This window comes from Sycon ciliatum, chromosome 3, assembly GCF_964019385.1.
Source record: "Sycon ciliatum chromosome 3, ocSycCili1.1, whole genome shotgun sequence".
NCBI classification, from domain to species: domain Eukaryota; kingdom Metazoa; phylum Porifera; class Calcarea; order Leucosolenida; family Sycettidae; genus Sycon; species Sycon ciliatum.
Genome location: NC_088645.1, coordinates 35017501 through 35036830, shown reverse-complemented (window position 1 = coordinate 35036830; position 19330 = coordinate 35017501). Strand labels below are relative to the sequence as shown.

At 47.7% G+C, this 19330-nt stretch overlaps 1 protein-coding gene across 2 annotated transcripts in view; it reads right to left on the bottom strand.

The window, feature by feature from the left end:
* Positions 1–19330, bottom strand: part of LOC135812051 (uncharacterized) — a 137030-nt gene that overhangs the window by 93907 nt on the left and 23793 nt on the right. The window contains exon 5 of one of the 2 annotated variants that reach the window (XR_010552743.1): positions 980–2063. The exons of the other annotated variant lie outside the window; for it this stretch is intronic. The gene's annotated coding sequence lies outside the window, so the exon portion shown is untranslated. Of the gene's footprint in view, positions 1–979; positions 2064–19330 lie in introns of those variants that run through there. 2 annotated transcript variants of the gene reach the window in all.

Sequence of the window (19330 nt, the reverse complement as noted above, 5' to 3'; positions counted from 1 at the left end):
ACCGTCCGTTGCGCGCAACATCCGTCCCCGGTTCGTAATCGTGAACGAGAGTGTTTAGGAAACACCCAGCCTGAACGTGCTCAGTCTCTACTCTTTGTTAGTCGTGAGTATTGTGTGAACATGCAGCCAGTCATATTGCCACACTGATTAGGTGTCTTGTGTGGTGAAGCATCCCGGCGGAACGCATGACTCAACGCCTGGTATTCAACATTACAGAGAAGTCTGAATGCATGCATTGCAAGGAGAATAGGTCCATTGGACCTGGTGCAGCTCCATCTACCCCATGACGAGCGTGTGTAAAATGCAGTTTATGCGTCTATAGGCATTCGACTCTTTTCGAAATTTTGCCACTGTATTGTCGGGGGTGAAGAGAGAGTTTTTGGATTCGATCGAACCACACCTACTGAACTTCACCATGATAAGCCTCAAGCTCTATGTTCTTTTTTGTGCGCAGCTGCTTGGCCCAACATCTTGCTAGTCCTCTTCTTAAGTCTCTGTACCAGCTCCGGGCGACTGCACCTGGTCACAAGACATGCACTCGGGGCAAGGCACAAAGAGCCTTAGATCACTCATTAGTTTCTATGCAGTATGGCATGCGCTGTATTTCTTTTATGGTGGCGAGCAATAGGAATTCCCCGAAGAGCGGAGCACTGAAGAACAAAAAGGCTAGATTTTCACCAAGTATAGCGTGCGAATGTATACACTTTGATTCAACTGTCAATAGACTGTGGATAGCCGCACCTACATCATCAACAATTGCAGTTTGTTACCTATCACCTATGCTCACCGCCTGCACTGGGAGAGAGTTATGGTTGCTCATGACAGTGCTCAGCTCAGATATGGGCAGAGCTAGTACAGAGCCTAGAACTCCCCCTAAATATATAGCATGCTATCTACTCCCGTTGAGTATCTATTCCTCGGCTCAAGAAGTAGTTACATAAGGTTGGGTCGAAACCCTGCAATGCACAAAATAATTTTGAAAATCTGATGATAAAATTGAAAAACAATGCACCGGCACCTTTGCTAGCGCTAAAGCGGTTAAGAAAATGGCAAATTGGCAATGCAGCGAATAGAACAAACAGCAACTTGCCTCGTACTATGAAAGGCGCAGCAGATCCATTCAGAGTTCATCACTAAGAAAAGAGCAAAAGGGAGTACATGTACTTCTCGAGCTGCAAGGAAACCGAAACTAGGGACTGCTCAGAATCGGTCACAAAACATGGCATGGAAGCATACAATACGGTCATTTATTTTTTAAAGAAAAAAAGAAAGCATACAGCCTGCTAAACTAGGTAACTCTACAGTTGTTTGCGCAAGATGATGTAAGTGCATGTACGGAGAAGTTGAAAAGCCTAAGGAGAAAAAGAAAGCTAAAAACAAGAACAAGGACACGGGATCAAATGCGGAGGGAGAGAATACGGCAACACTAATTTGTCCTGTATTTTTCTTTCGCTGAGGAAGGGTGTTGGCTAGCAGTTGGTGACAAGGTATACATGCAAGTGGACGGGTGACAACTAAGACTGATCATGATGAATTGTGTAATGCGGACATGACCAATATTTAATACACGAGCAAAGGGCAATTTTTTTAGGATTTTGCATTTGGTACCAAAAAGTAGGAGAGCGGCATACAGGTGTGTGTCGAACTACGTGCGGATTGAGCATCACCTGCCGAAGAATTTGCACAGGTACTTCGGAAGCTGCGACGCTCAATTATGCACAGCAACATTAACAGTGGGGAGAATTGCACGCAACACGCGCGTGGGTGGGTGTTTGTGGCCGCATGCGGGTGTATGTACGTGCGCGCACATGTGTGTTCCTGCATGTTTATGTGTGCGCGTGCGTGTGTGTTCGAGGGTGTGTGGGTGGGTGCAGGCAGGCGCGTGTGTGTTTGTGTGTGTGTGTGTTTGCGTGCGCCTGCGTAGGCTGATAGTCGTGATGAACAGACACAGGGCAGCATGGCGATACCAGTAAACCTTGCAGTTACGATGAAGAAGTCTTGTACAGGTGAGCACGTCAGCGAGAAGAACCGTGGCCTAGTTAATGACATGCTTGCCCGAGGCCCTGGAGTAAGGGAAAATGGATAGGAAAAGAGAAAGAAACACGGAAAGACAGACATAATGAGATAGTAGGAGTGGCGCTGACGAAGAACAAGGCCGAAGATGACAACATGCACTGAGCCTGTCACTTGACATCTTGTCACAACATTGCCTTGTCTCTGTCAAACAAGCAAGTCAAATCCGTGTAAAGCTAGAGATGTGTACACAATTCACCTGATCGAACGCGCCACTTTCACAGAAACCGGGTGATTGCGCCCTACTACATGGGGATTTTTATGGAAAATGTCACTAAAAGAGGCATTTTCTTTTTCTAAATACATGGGTGAACACGGTTTGCCCTTATGTTGTAGTCTCTTGGACGCTGAGCCAACTGGGTTTGGTCCGAGAAGGCTGGGATGCAGCGTTCGGCCAGTATTCTCAATCGAACATGGTTGAGTAAGCGGTCACGTGCTCATGTGTACACCAGTCACCTGGTAACCATGCCTGGAGGCTACACATTTCGCACCAAGGTTCAACTCCATTGACAGGAAAGCACCCTAACAATCTTCACGTGTAAGCCGGCAGAGACGGTGACCAGGTGACTGGTGCACGCCTGAGCACGTGATAACTTTCTCAACCGTGTTCAATTGGGAATAATAGCTAAACGTTGCATTGCAGCCTTCTCGGACCAAAACCAGTCGAATCAGCGTCCAAAAGACTACAACATACGGGTCATTTGCGTTCATCCAGGCATTTAGAAAAATGAAATGCCGCATTTAGTGACATTTTGCTAACAAATCCCCATCTAATGTCGTGGACATGGAAATCTGGTGGCACGTCTAGCGGCCCCAGGGAGCTGGCCATGCACCCCGCCGTGGATAGCGGAACATGCATTGTGCGCTGCAGCGTCTGGTCGCATCGGATCAACATGACTCTGTGCACTGCACACAGCGTTCTGTATGCGCTGAGGGCACCGGCCCCGGTCAGTCGACTGGATATTCATGTCCTCTACAGTAGTAGGGCCCAGTCACCCAGTTTCGGTGGAAGTGGTGAGTTTGATTAGGAATAAAGGAGGAAGGGAATGTCTCCGCTTCCCCGGTCCAAGGCATTTCGACTCGGCACTCTGAAGACTACGAGTACTGAGATTTCTATTCTGAACCATAGTTTCCCTATTGTGCTTTGCATGTGCAAGTAGTACTGGTTTGTAGGAAGTGGACTTACACATCAATGCCGTTGGGATCTCAAATCCATGTGCTCCCCTCATGCACACCTAGTATCATGGAGTAATCAACTCTGCTCCTTGTCGGTGTGGCTGAAGCACGGGAAGCATCCCATTATTATTATTATTATTATTATTATTATTATTAACTTAGAAGTTGCGACTTCGGCGGTCAAGTGTCAAGTAAGTTCGGCAAGAAGCGTGTGCTCCTCGTTGGAGCAACCAACTTCATATTATTATTATTATTATTATTATTATTATTTGAAACTCGGATGTTGAGCCATAAATAAATATGTAGAAGAGAAAAGGACATATCGATACGAGTTAAGAGTAACTCTCCATCACTGTAACATGATACTATATACACTTTATTTATCTTTGATATTTATGACCCACCCAAGTTGGGTGGTGTGCTGCTTTGCTGCTTCGAATTGTAGTTAGACCGCTTTGTCAAATATCGTACTGGTCTCGTCATCGTCCAGTAACAATCGACATTCTTTGTTCCGTTGGGACTGTAGCTTTTGCTCGTTTTCGTTGCGCTTGCCTTCCCCTCTTTGGTCTTTCCATAACCTTGAACCTTCCAAGTTGGAAGGCTGTCGGTTAGCGCTACGGAGATGTGTTGAAGCTAGGTGTCAGGGCGTCGAATGTTTCAGTACTCTGTCAGTTTTGTGCCTAGTTATTGCACTTTCTGACTGTATATAGTATCATGTTACAGTGATGGAGAGTTACTCTTAAGGTGGCAGACTACCCAAAAATTCGCTGAAAAATCGAATTTGTAAATTCATATTGAGTGCTACGTCAGTTGAAAGAGCATGAATACCTGCAAATTCTCTGAAAATTGTGTCCCTATCTGACCAGCCGTTCAAGAGTTATGGTCGAAAATGTGCCCTTGCAAGGAAAGATTTTTTTGTTGCATGCTGTCATTTGTTGGCAGCACTGTATTTGAATGTGAGCAGACCGTGCGCAACTTGTCGTATTATGGAAACACGCGAAAGTGTGCAGAATTTTGCTCCAATTGGCCAAGTCCAAAAAAGTCCAAAAAATCACGTTAAAAAACCACGTATTGGGCTGCACGGCGGCGGGCGAAGCCCGCCGCCGTGCAGCAGGACTTTTGCCAGCACCCTCGTGACGTTGCAGATATGTGGCTTGATTATTGTAGTTGACGTTGATTTAGTGACTTTGGCAAGTTTGAGTCGTGTCAAGAAGTCAGGTAGGATTCAATACTAGGCAGTAGTGAAACGTGAGTGGCAGTCTTTGCCGGTTTCTGAGGGCATCCTGGATTTGGTGTGCAGCGCTGTGGAAATGGCTTGCTGTGGAGGTCCCAGCACTGGATGTTGTATCAAAGGTACGACCTCGTAGCACACCCTAAACCTAAAAAATTCAAAAATTGACTTGGGTCTGTGGGAGTCCGCGAGAGAACGCCCACTCGTTCCGTTGTGACAGATTCCAGGGCCACGTTGAGGGGCCCTACCCCACCACCCATGGCTGCTTCTGGACTTGTTTTAGGTTTGGGTCCCGCGCACGGACAGAAGTGGCACGAAAATGTGAAAAAAATGTAAATGCATTTGTTTGGCTCCTGGGTGGCTCGCACACCGTGGCACTATGCCGGAAATTTGAGTTTTTTCCGGCCTGGAAAGCCTGTCAGTGAGGCGCAAGAACTTGTAAATCATGTCCTGAGGGCCAGCATAGTGGCAGGAGTGTGTGGTCAAAATTTCACTCAAATCCACTGAGAAACACCAAAGTTACGGTCAATTGAATGCCATATGAAATTTATGGGTAGGCTGCCCCCTTAACTCGTATCGATATGTCCTTTTCTCTTCCACATATTATTATTATTATTATTATTATATATTTGAGGATTTCCCAAAGACGTAATCTAAATTGAAGGGAGTTCCATTATAATGGGAGGCTGTAGGGTTGAGATAGCAGACAGTGGAGGGCTAATAATTCGTAATGAACAGCCTAGCAAGAGAAATACAATTATGCTGAATGTTCCAGAATGGTCCTTTAATCAATGATACCTATAGCCTCGGGATATGACTTGAAATACGAAATGTACCGAAACAGAAACACAAAAATTAATAAGAATAAGCGCAACGCACAAAGAAGGAGGACAGAGGCATGTCAGTGAGGAGTGGCATTGTGTTTGGTGTCAGAGAAGTGCGTGCAAATGTGACTGTGAAACAGGGACTGCGAGGCTGTGGCTCTCAGGTCTGCGGGCAAGGCATTCCAGACAGTAGCGGTGCGGAAGAGAAATGACTTCCCGGCGTGTTTCCCAACCCGTTGCAGAGTGAATGCGAGTTGGCGGCGGCGACTACGCGTGGGGCAGTATCCCGCTGCTTCAAAAAGTTCTGGTTGGGTGGTGACCAAATGGAAGAATTCCATAAGGCAGGCGATCTTCCTGCGCCAGGATAGACTTGGCCACCCCAGCTGTTTAAACAATGATGACTTGGGCTCGTCTGATGGGCAAGGGCATCTCTCAAGCCGCATGACTGTGCGAGCTACTCTGGCTTGCAGCCGTTCAAGGGTGAGCCGCTGTGCAGCAGAGAGGGAGGACTCCCATACTGGGGCGGTGTATTCTGCTGTGGGGCGGACATACGTAAGGTACAGCTTCCTGACGATGTCTCCTGTTAAACGGTCAGCCATATGGCACAGAAGAACGCAGCGTTGTCTAAACTTGCTTATTGTCTGTTCAATATGCTCCTGGAAGCTAAGTGTTTCACTCAACAACACTCCCAGGTGACGGTGACTGGTTGACGGCTGGATACCGCGGATGGTCTCTGCAGCTCCTTCCTCAGCGAATGAGATAACAACGGTTTTCGATGGGTTGAAGGTTCCGCCTACTCGGTCGGCCCAGGCAAATGTGTCCTGCAGGGCAGTCTCCATTGGGCTGGTACCTTTGGTTCGTGCTTGGCCGACGGCGGTGTCATCGCGAACAGGTAAACATCAGCGTGCTGGTTGCGTTTCGAGGCACTGGGTAGGCTGTTGATATGTACCAGGAAAAGAAATGGCCCGAGGTGGGAACCCTGGGGTACTCCAGACTTGACGGGACGTGGGGAGGACAGATGGTGTTGGACTCGGACGCTGAATGTACGCGTATCGAGGTAGTTCTTAAACCAACTCGTAGCCGGAGCATCGCAGATTGTCCCGAGTTGCTGGAGAAGCACGTCATGCGGCACTTTATCGAAGGCCTTCGCAAAATCGAGAAATGCAGCATCGTAAGGGATGCGTTTATCCATGGTCGAGGCGATCTTAGTAGTGAGCTGTATCAGCTGGTCAACTGTGGAGCGATCACGGACAAAGCCGAACTGTTCCGGGACAATGATGTTGTTGACCTCGAGATAGTGACCGAATTTGGTGGCGACAATCTTGTCTAGTGCTTTCGCAATAGCTGGGAGTAGGGTTATAGGGCGGTAGTTGGAGGGATCACACGGGTTACCTTTATTTTTAAATATGGGGATTACTGTTCCCAGCTTCCAGGCACTAGGAAACTCACCTAAGGTGAGGCTAGCGTTAAACAGGTTGGTAACAGAGGACTTTATACATGGTACGATCTCTCGGAGGATCCTGTTCGAGATGTTCCCGCCTGTTGCCTTATGCTGCGGGAGCCTTCGGAGCACCCGGTACACTGAGGATTCGGCCAAGACTGGCAGAGAGAATAATTCATTCGGACAGTCGTCGGCTGGTGCTGGTATTGTACCTGTACCGTGAGCAGGAGTGCACTGGCGCTCAAATACCTTCGCGAGCATTTCTGCTTTCTCTGGTTCGCTCTGTGCCGTGTAGCCCTCACACGTTAGGTCAGGAACTTTATCTTTCTTACAGGAGATGTTGGCAAGTGTCTTGGCTTTCTTCCACCAAAGGTGGGCATCTTGCTCATCGTGAATATTCTCACTGAGGCGCTTGAAGTACAGGGTCTTGGCATTTCTTAACTGGTTCTGATATGCATTCCTCTGGGCCTTGTAGGTTAACCAGTATGCTACTGTTTGGTGGCGCTTGGCGGCACGGAAAAGGCGCTGCTTCTGGCGATGAAGGTGATGCAGATGCGGGGTGAACCAAGGCTTGGTTTGCTGTCTTCGAGATGAAACTCGTCTGTACGCTAAGCAGCTGGCAATGGCTTGTGTGATGCATGACTCCCATGCCCACCACGCACTCTCGATGGTGGAAGCACCGAGCATACACTCCCGGAGTGGAAGAGATGAAAGTTTCTGTCGTAGAGATTGAAAGTCAGTGTTCGCGTAGTCTGGTACAAAGCGGGGCGGCGGGTGCTTTGGGGTGTGCTTTCCTGAGAGATATTTAAAGATTATGGGACAGTGGTCTGATAGCGGATCTAGGACTTCAAGGTCGGATATACGATGCTCTGCGTCTGTGATAACCAGGTCGAGAAGTGATGACTGGCTACCCGTAGCTGAGTATCGCGTTGCGGTGTTTCGGACAATTTGCTGTAGTGCAAGGTCGTCTAACAATCCTGCTAGCTGTTTGCCCTCTGCCGTATCAACATCTGTTGCGTTCCACTGTCGGAGTTTGGCATTGAAATCACCGAGAATGACTGTCGTGCCTGAGGCTGACAGTGCGTTGGCAATGGTGGACTGGAAGGACACAAAAAGTCGTGTTTTTCTGCTGATGATCGGTGAGGTGGCCTGTAAAACATGTGGAATGTATTCTTTCGACTGTTCTGCGATTCTATAAATTCCACGCAAATGTGCTCCAGTTTGCATTCAAGGTCGGTCCGCCGTTGGAAATGGCACATAAGCGATTGTCGAATATAAACAGCAAGTCCTCCGCCTATCGCGGAGTGCCGGGCACCGTCTCTATCTTTACGCAGGAGGCTGTATCCGGGAATTGAGATGGCTGCATCCGGCAGTGATTGGTAGAACCACGTCTCACAGAGGAATAGGAGGTCAAGGGACGCAGTGTGTAGTAGCGACTCAATGACTGGGATCTTATGAGTGGCGCTTTGGCAGTTGAGTTGGCCTATCCTAAGGTGGAATGAATGTGTTATGGGCGTGTAGGGTGGCTGGCTAGATGTCACATCAGCAAGAAGGGCAGGGAGGGGTTCTGCATCGTGAGTAGGACATATACTGGTAGGCCTGGTTAGATTTGACTTAGAGGGGAAAAAGCTGGGTGCTAGGGGATTAAGAGACGCCATTTGTAAGAGTGTCGGCAGAATCAGCACAGTAGTAGAATACAGATTGATATGCGCAAAAATGTTCCTGACCACTATTACTAGGATGCTTACTTACTCAAGTGCCGTCAATGACTTGCGGCTACTCGTTTGGCAACATCGGCCATCTCTTTCGCGCTGGCCTGCTTTGCCCATTGCTGTTGTATGTCGACATTGAATGCTGGCTGCTGCTCGGGGGTCAGCTGGGTGGGGGTCAGGACATGGGGTGCGAAAGTGTGCTTTCCCGATGCTAGGGTAAAACCTTCTTCATCTGGAGATGAGTGGGCGGCTTTACCTCGGGATGGTGGTGGCAGCGATGGAGCAACAGGTGTAGAGGCCTGCTGCTGTTGCTGCTGCAGCCCTTGGGGAGGATTGGCACAGTCCACAGTTGTTGTTCATCTTGCACGGACCGGCTTTCCTGGGGCAGAGACTCATCGCCAGTCGCTTGTTCCGCGCTGTTGGGGTCAGGGTGCCTGTGATGCCGCTCATCAACAGCGGAGGCATATGTACGGTTTGTCTCTTCATTCTGCTCTGTGCTGGAGGTATCGTTTTCCTGCTGTGAGGTTTCTGAGATCCCGTCGAGGGGGTGCTTTCCCTTGTGTTCGGTCGGGTGTATTTCTCCCCGGCCTGGGGTTGATGCGTCTTTTTCCTGTTGTCCGCCTTCAGCACTTTCATTTGTGCTCGCTACGGTATTTCCATGCCGTTCTTGCGTATTGCTCTGACCTTGTGTGACCTGTGAGTACAGTGCTTTCTCTCCTGCATGCGTGTTTGGGGTTGCCTGGGTCTGGCTGCTTTGACCCTCGGCCCCTGCGTACGCCTGGTTGCTATTCTTGCGTGTTGGACAGTACCTTGCCTCGTGGCCAGTCTGTGTACAGAGGTAGCATGTCTGTACTTGGCCAGGGTACCATGTACGTACAGTGACACTACCTACTCTCAGCGTACTCGGTACTCCTTTCTGCAAGCTGATTCGAATCTGCCTGGTTCCTGTTTCGATAGCATAATCTCCATGCTTGACTGTTTTCCTCGTCGGCTGACCGAAAACTTTCCCATGTGCCTCCAAAGAATTGATTAACGCTCCATCGTGTAAATGCAAGGGACAGCCGAACAAGGACACCACAGTGACTTGCCTGCCTCCAACAATTACATGCACATCCTTACCGGCGATCCGGACTCCACTTGCCGCGATCCTATCTCTCACAGCTGGGCAGGACAACGTTACTACACACCAACCTGGCTTTTCGTGTAAGTCCACTAGAAGCAATTCCTCTGGCTTCACTCCATTCTTGGATAGCTCCTCAATGAAGAAAACGTGGTCCTTGGGCCACTCTGGATCCTTGGGGAAGAGAACAGATGCTGCTGAGCCAGGAGCTACAAATTTGCTCCCGCCCGCCATCGTACCCAAAAAGATCTACAACAAAACTAGTCTCATGAAACTAAACTATGTTTACCAAATCTCTTATTTTCTCTGCATACTCGTATTGGCTCAAGCTGCCCATGAAAATGAAAGCAATATCCAATATTAGACAGTTCATAGACCATGTTAAATGTCATGCCACCTTGTAGGCAGGCTCGCCTCTTTTGCTAGCTTATCTCGCCGCTCCCCGCCATGGTCAACACAGTTATAAATTTCACCCCCCTGATGCATTCTTTTCTTTCTTTCTTTTTCATTCGCTGGTAGCAGAGCGCTAACACAGAAACAGCTTGGTGATCAACACATAGGTGGGAAAAGACATGCATCAATAGTCACAGGTGACAGTAAACAGACCTGGACAAATAGTCTGGAATTTGATTCGACTTGCATATTCCTAGAAACCAATTATGCCTTTTAGACAAATCTGGAAACTGGCATGCCCCGGATGGCGTGGTCTGCTGGCTAGAGTACAGCAGTATGGTTGCTTGTCTAAATAGATGACATTGCTTCAGGCGTGGAAGACACTTCTGATATGCAGTCTGCTTGGTCCTCAGTACCTTCAGTGGCAGTTTTTCTAGTTCTCATCTCTTCTCGCTCCACATACACCGACATAACGACATGGACCGAGACAACAGAGGCAGGGGCACACCGAGTGATGGTAGTAGGCCACAGCCAGATGTGAACCAGAATGCAGAAGCAAACTAGGAGCAGATACAGGGGGACAGACCCCAGGAGGAAAGATAGAGTCCCTTCAATTGACATAAAAAAAGCCACGACACGCACCACTTGAGACCGTCAGATTAATCTCTCTGGACCGAGCCAGCCGGGAAAAAACCCTCGCGCCGACGGACGTACGAATGAGGGAAAAAACCGGGTGTATAATCCCAAGTGGCAACATGGCAGCATGAGAACTGGCACAACATATCTACAGCCAATAAATAAATGGAAGAAGATGGGCACACATGAAGGGTGGGAGGGTGGAGACACTGGTGAGACACAAAACACTGACTGAAGGAGTCAGGCAAAAAGAACAGCAACAAACAGAGTACACATCAGATTCCACATTCGCGAGAAAAATAATTTTGTTGCGCGGGAAATCATTTCCCGCCTCACTCGCTCCGCTCGGCCGGCGAGAAATTATAACATCACTGCTTAGCGTATGATTCTGATTCAGGCTGGCCGGACTCATGTGTACTTCAGCTTTGATTGTGCCGCGGTTGTTCGGTGGGAGTCCTGTTCGGCTGACTCACCACTTGCACATGTCCAGAAAACAGTGTGGACTGATCCTTTTTCAAGGTTTCGTTCTTGGCGTGTACCTCAGTGACAAGGCCGAGTAGCGCACCCTGTAACCCTGCAAAGCGATTGGATTCAGGCTTCTTTCGTGCCTGGAGGGACGACGCAGTCTGCAACGAATCACTATCACTATGCCTCACCATCTGCTTGTATCCAGGTTGTTCCGTGGGAGTCAACGTCATTCGTGCATATGCGGTAGTATGCGGCCCTGTTGATGCTGCAACAGTTCCAGCACCAGCCATGTTTGGATGCTGTGCTCGGACTCTTCCGCGGCCTTTTGGCGGGAGACAACGAGCATTCCCCACAGACTGGAGTCTTCTTGAGGATATGGTAGAAGATTGGCTTGATGCCTGTGACCCAGGTGATGCTCCTACATTACCAACGACAGCCATGTGGGAAGACAGTGGCCGAATCCTGGCTCGTCCTTTAGGCAGAAGAGGACCACAAGCGCTCCCGGCAGACTGGATTTGTCCACAGGACATACCAGATGTTTGACTGGATGGCGGGGACATTATTCCGGGCTTGCTATGACTTCGAGCACACCCAGCGCCGCAAGAAACATTGGCTCTGGAGGCCTGCGTGCTACGTGGGGAAGAACGGAATGAGGCACCAACGGCAGCAGCTTCTTCACGATCTCGTTGAGCGATATCAAATTTCCGTTGAATCTCTTCGTTCTTCTTTGCCATTTTCTGGAGGATATCCTCTGTTTTATTATCATCTGATGCTTGTTTCTACAAAATTCAAGAGAAAACAAAGGGCAAAGACAGGCAATTTAGTGATCCAGTTCAAAATTCATTGCATCACTTTACTACATTCGTTGCGATGACGTCATCTTGAGAGTGATTCAGTTGCCCTCATATCATGATATCAGTGAAAACTATGCAGAACTGTGCAGAAGTAATCATGGATCTATTATACAGTCATGCACATGCATTTGCATATAACGCATGTTTGCATGTGTATTGATGCGAAAGTACACTGTACAAGACTTTAGTGTTCTTTGTATTGTTGAGGCAGCGAAATGGAATAATAAAAACCAAAGCAAACAAGAGTGTGTGTCTGTGTGTGTGTGTGTGTGTGCTTGTGTGTGTGTGCGTGTCTATGGTCTATACATACCAGTGCTGCATACGCATATTGTACGTAGTGCGTTATTGGTCACATTACAAAACCAAATTTCGGTGTAGAGAGGCAATTACGCTATAGTCATTTCTAGACTTGGACTTCTCTTCAGCAAGGTTATAAAACTCCCCCAGTCATTCTTTGAAAAGGAAATACATAATAATGTATATTGAGGGTTAGAAAACGTGTTTTTTCGAGGATGCTCATTTAAGAAGGGGCCGCTTACCTTGGGGCACTTAGCGTTCTTTGACAATAAATTCCTCAGACCTGCAACGCCGCGCTCCTATGATTGAACCATGAAAAGAAACAAAACGCAAAGACATTATCAGAATCAACTACATGCGCTTGTGTATGCTCATTCCGAATGCCGTTATACCAGTTGCTAGCGGCGGATACACGGATCTACAGTTGCAAGTCGCCTGTGTCGCTGTTCAGTCATCCGGCCAGTTGGTTCTCGAACAGTACACTGATAGTTCATTTGCACTGTAAAATTTGCAGGCCTACTTCCAGTGTAAATGTGGAAAGGTGGCATCGTGAACGTTGCCGTTATTTAGCATTACGACTCGCTCTTACAAGTCAGTCTTTATACAATGTCATGTACATGTAGATGAGCACATTGACTATCTAACTCTAAAACTAGCAAATTAGTAATACTGCAACATACTCAGATACGTATGGTGCACAGCCCTTTTCAACTGTAAGCAAAAGATGGTCACTGGCTACATAGTGTCAGTAACTAAAATTATTCATTTATTCAAAAGCATTCGGTCTCGCGGGCACCTGATAACTGACACGCAGCGACAATATATTGGTGACAACATCTTCCAATGAGCCATTTTGGAACATAAAAATACACGGCAGCAGAGTCCACTATTTGAAGAAGAAAAAAAGCAAATCCTCAAACTCGTGAGAGTCGAATGAAGTTTGAATACTCAATAAAAGCAGTCGCTGAGAACTTTGGTTGAAGAAATGAAATTTACTCACCTGAAGGCGGGGACGGTCACTCTCACTTTTGCGTGGTGTTCTCTCCGATACGTCCATTTCGAAATACCTGGTGCTGACAGAGGGTCTGCTAAACAACTTTCTCAAATAGCAAAGTGCACGTAGATCAGCTCTGTACACGCTGTAGATCTACAACAAAACTAGTCTCATGAAACTACAGGTCAGAACTGGAAAGAGCTAATATCGAACCGACACCAAACGGAACCGATTTCTTCTTCACTACTAACTTGTGTAACGTAACTGCGAGAAGGCTAGCCTCCGCGCTCACCTTTATACCAGGTTTTAGGCGTGGGTAAACCACGCGAAAGGGCTTCACGATCGATCCGCGACGCTTAGAATCTGAGCGTACATGTACGTGCAAGCAATAGAAAGGAGCCAGATCACCGTATCCCACTGGGCCTCGCCATTGTTGTTTGTCCATTGTGCTCTGCGTTGCCACGCGTATCCGAGGACCCATTGACGTCACACTATAAAATTAACAGCCCCGTTATTATTATTATTACAATGAAATGTAAGCGTGGACTGTGCTGACTGATGAGCTCCCACGTACGGTCACTCATGTCTAGTGCCAGTAGTGGCTGGGTCACGTAGATCTACGTGAGTTTGAGTGCGTTGCAGTCTATGTCAGCTCGCGCTGCACTTGACCCTCTCAGAAAACAGATCCATCATGACTGCATCATGCATGTAATGCGAAGTGTGTTTGGTGATGGGGATCCTAGGTAGGCTTGTCCAAAAAATGTTTTCAATTATTTTTGTCACACCAAGAGAGTACATGTGCTGCTCAATAATTATATTACCAAGTTTGACATGTGAAAACAGTACTTTCAAATACACACACCTTTGACCTTTGATCTTTTGACACCCATCCCCGAATTTGGAAGCAGACAGACACACATGATAAGCAGTTTGTGGATTTTTTTGGAACTATTGGGTACGAGTACATGTACTGTAAAAACGATGGCAACGGATCGAATTTTTTCTGTATTTTGGGAGATTTTGTGAATTTTCTTAAAACATTTTGACAGTTTTTTTCGCTTTTTGAATTTTAATTTTGGACACAATAATTCGCATGATGTGGCCACCCTTAATCCTAGGGCGTAGGGGGATGTGGTGACGTCACGTATCTTGACGTTCGCTATAGTCGCGTCAATGTACATTAACGTGCAGATTCTAAGCGTCACTAGACATTTTATTTTTTATTTTTACAAAGACCACTTAATGCCAAACATGAGATGCAGCTAGGGGAAACACGCACAACCTGAATCGTGGCGTGGTGGTGAGGTTTAGGGAGCTCCGCCGACCTAGGGTCTCGACTTCATAGCCACCTAGACGCACCAAGAGTGGGTGGGGAGGGAGAGCGAGAGAGAGAGAGAGCGGGAGAGAGCGAGCGAGAGAGCGAGCGAGCGAGCGTAAGAGAGAGAGAGAGAGAGAGAGAGAGAGAGAGAGAGAGAGAGAGAGAGAGAGAGAGAGAGAGAGAGAGAGAGAGAGAGAGAGAGAGAGAGAGAGAGAGAGAGAAAGAGAGAGAGAGAGAGAGAGAGAGAGAGAAAGAGAGAGAGAGAGAAAGAGAGAGATAGAGAGAGAGAGAGAGAAAGAGAGAGAGAGAGAGAGAGAAAGAGAGAGAGAGAGAGAGAGAGAAAGAAAGAGAGAGAGAGAGAGAGGGAGAGAGAGAGAGGGAGAGGTTGCGAAATTGTTAAAGTAAAATAAAAGGAACATTGGAAATATGAGATGATTGGTGAGGTGAATTCAGCCTCAGCTATTTGGCCGGCAAAGTCATAATAATTATTGTTACTGTAGGCCAGCTATTACATGAACAAGGGAGCTACTGTGCCGCAACATAGAGCGAGGGAGAGTATAATTATTATAAGCTAGCGAAAAAACTTCAATAAAGACACTGTCTCAGACGCGGTGTGTGCACTACGGCTGAGGTGGGTGTGAGAGGTCTGCTAGAGGCTCTCAGTCGCCCAGCTCCAGTGGTGCAGCTGGAGGTGACGGTGGACACGGCACTTAAAGGCTTGCAGGCCCTCCAGGTGTGGGGGTCTCAGCAGTATGCTTTGGGGCAGAGCATTCCATGTCTGCACAGCGCTGGCAGGAAATGCCCGAAGACAGCTGTTTCGGGTGCGTGCTGGCAGGTTAGTCGATAGCTGGTGTGGGTGCGTAGGCTGAGCAGACACGCGGGTGGGCTGTATGTCCTGAGGTCGACGTTGGGCACCAGGGGGGAGGATCTTCTTTAGCGGGCTGTCCGCATCTAGGCAGAATAGCTTGTACAAGTATGCAAGCGAGGCCACTGTCCGCCGCAGAGATCGACTAGGGAGCCAGGAGCCGATGATGTGGATGGCTCGTCACTGGATCTGGTCTAGCTTGGCCAAGTGTGAAGGTGGCGCACCAAGCCAGACCAGGGGACAGTACTCCAGCACAAGTCGATCAAACCCATTGTAGGCTCGGAGTCGGCCAGGGGGCTCTAGGATAGCAGAGGCCTTCCGCAGGAAGCCTAGGCGTTGCTGTGCTCTGGAGTTGATCGTGTGGATGTGCTGCGCATATGTCAGCTGGGAGACAAAGGTGACGCCCAGGAGCTTCAGGTGGCCTGCCTCGCTGACTGGCGTAGCGTCGAAAGTGGTTCCCGGGAGCTGCCAAGGCTGGCGATGATGTGCGATTGTCATGGCTTGGGTCTTGGACTGGAGGGCTCAAATTTGATCTTCCACTCCACGCCCCAGCGAGACAGTGCATCCACACCCTGTTGCATGATAGTAGAGCTGCCAGGTATGGACACTCTTGAGGTGATGAAGATGAAGAGCGTAGTGGCATCGGCATATGCTGCGAGGTCCATTCCAGGAGGGAGATGGTCCTCGGCGTCATTTGTGTACAGGATGAACAGTGTCGGTCCCAGGATGCTGCCCTGGTGGACGCCAGCTCTCACCGGGTAGGGCTGACATGGTTAGCATTTTACCGTTCACGCTATTTCCGACGGTCGGCCTGCACCTTTTTTTGTGTGTGTAGACATTGCATTTTACAGTTCACGCGCTAGATCCAACGGCACTCGTACCCCAAACCCAAAATACCATCAGTTTGGTACCGTTTCGGCGATAGAAAGCTCTTTTTAGCGGGAGAACGAAACGGTAAGATTCCAACTAGGGTTACCTCACACGTCTATCTTTGCGTCAGGACTCAGAAGCCGAACTGCTAACCGTGTCTCGAAAACACGTCAAAAACAGTAGACTCGCCCTCTACACACCGACCGTTAGGCCTTGACGGATTATGCCTACATTTTCGTGAATACATGTATATGCTTTTCGCATTGCTGAAAAAATTGCAGAATTATGCAGTTACACAGTTCATAGACAATGTTAAAATGTCGTGCCACGTTGTAGGCTCGTTCGTCTCTTTTACTAGCTTATCTCGCCGCTCCCCACAATGGTCAACCCAGTGAAAAATTTCTCCCCCCGCTGATGCATTCTTTCCTTCCTTTCTTTTTTCTTCTCTTGCCTCGGCTTGCTAACGCCCCCTCCTTTGCATTGTCCTCAGCCAATTGACGGTGAAATTAAATATAAAATAAAAATGAACATTATGATACCCTGATGTGTGTATCTCCAGCAGAAAATGCATAAAATGTACTATGGGTGTGTGTGAACAGGAATAATGTAAACACTAGTAGAAGAATGTGAAGAGAAAAGAGAAAAGAAGCCTAATTTTGTGGTAGCAGAGCGCTAACACAGAAACAGCTTGGTAATGAACACATATCTAAGAATGTACATACATTACTAGTCACAGATGACAGATCAGGGTCGCTCAATCCCTAGAACAGTACAACAAACAAGAGTGCTTCCTCAGCAGACCTGGACAGATAGTCTGGAATTTGATTCCACTTGCACATTTGTAGAAACCAGTGATGCCGTAGGAATATACATACATCACTAAAGAAGCCGAACTGCTAACCGTGTCTCGAAAACACCACAAAAACAGTAGAGGGAGAGACCAACGCGCAGAATCGATAATAGCCATCCTGGGCGTCTTGTAAGTAAAGTTCATTTCACTATAGAGGTTGCGCACAACGAAGAGTCGTAAACTGTCAACCGTCCGGGTTCGAGAAACGAAAGTTGCTACAAAGATCTGCCCAAAACGCGACCGAAACAGAGCAGATCTACTAAAATATGTTTGTCCCCTGGATTACTGAAATACTGATATTTTACAACTCCTTTTCTTGGCTCTGCCCCGTCAACACACTACGAAAGGTTCACGCGTTGTGCGTGACATCTTGGATGCGACCTCCAACACTCCTTATGTTATTTCCATAACTTAAAACCTACCAAGTAACAGTTAGTTGGAAGGCTGTTGGAGTGCGCATCCAATATGTGCTAGAGCGCTGTTAGCCAGTTAGTTGTAGAACGTAGTGGCGAGTACCGTCGGTCAGTGTCGTGCAATGTTATCGCATGAGCTGATTGTTTAGTAACTGATCGTGTAGGTGGACAGTATAGCGTAACTTGTAGTGCCTTGGTCTTTCTCTTTTGTATAAATTAAACCTTGGCTTTCCATCTGAATCCATTCCTGCACACCTGATGAGCCATCTTTATCTATCCGGCGAAATGATCGTCGTGTGAACCTGCTGCTTGTTACCGCTGCTTATTGTCCATCTAAATTTTCATAGTCGAAGTACAGTGCTGTTTGACCGAGGCGGTTGGTTTTTCATGATTCTCGTTTGCATAGCTTCCCCTTTTATTGATCTTTGCATCTTTTGAGCTACACAAGTTCTGTGGAATGTTGCTTTGCGTTCTTGAATCGTGGTTTGACCGTATTGTCCAATGATCTTGCCAGTATCGTCATCGACATGCATATACATCCGCCAACGTCGTTCACAGCTGAGACTTTCAGCTCGTGCTTATCTTGGTTGCGCTCAACTTCTCCTCCTTTTGTTATTTCTATAACTTAGAACCTTCCACGTTGGAAGGCTGTAGGAGTGCGCATCCAAGATGTGCAAGAGCGCTGTTAGCGAGTTAGTTGTAGAACGTCAGTACCGTCGGTCAGTGTCGTGCAATGTTAGCGCATGAGCTAATTGTTTAGTAACTGGTCGTGTACGTGGACAGTATAGCGTAACTTGTAGCTCCTTGTAGTTCCTTGGTCTTTCTCTTTTGTATAAAATAATACTAATAATAGCACATTTCGCCTAAGCAATCATGGAGGGAACTCTCAGCCTGAGCTGGTTTTGTTCGCGGCTGCAACGCACGGGGTAGTGAACCCAGGACAGAAGCGGACCAGGCATCATGCCTTTGCACATCTATCGTTATGCTGCTTCATTACGCGACCTGTTTTATAACTGTTATTCTTATTTCGCGTAGTAGAGCACTAAATTAAGAAATCCAGTGTTTTTCCGCCTCGGTGTTGTGAGCATCATCAGCAAGGTGTAGTAGCTGCTGATACTGATTTCTACTCGGGTGTCGAGCTGCACAGTTTCTTCCAGTCTGTCTTGTCCGCTGCTTGTTGTCAGCACCTGGGCACGTCTTCCATGGTCTTCATTGGCACATCCATCGTATTCAGCTGCGCGTAATGATAAGATGCACAGAAATGAAAGTCGGGAGGGCAGGGACACTGTTGAGATTCATAACTGACTGAAGATGTCAAGAAAACAAACGACCATATAGAACACACCAGATGCCATATTTGCAGCCGACAATGAATCATTAAGAATTACGAGCCTCTTTGGCTTCTTATCTGGCCTCTGATTACCACGTTGATCAGGGTGAGTGGACTGTCTGGCTTAGCTAGGCTACACACTTAGGCACCACGGTCACCTTACCTGACAAGAGTTTTGGCTCACCTCGTTGCAAGGTATGGTTCTTGGCGTGTACGTTCTTCAGAAGACCGACTGGTGCACTCTGAAACCCTGCAAAGCAAAGAGATTTAATCAATAGGACTTCTTTCTCGTCTGGGAGGCAGGTGAACCACTGGCTTGAAACGACTCTCTCTGCAACGCGCTTCTATGGTTCACCTTGTCTAGCTTACTACGGTATAATGATGAACAGTTCTCATCTCTACCTACTACAATCACTGGTTCAGGCTTGGGAGATATAAAAGTTTCAGGCTTGGTAGCCATCTCAA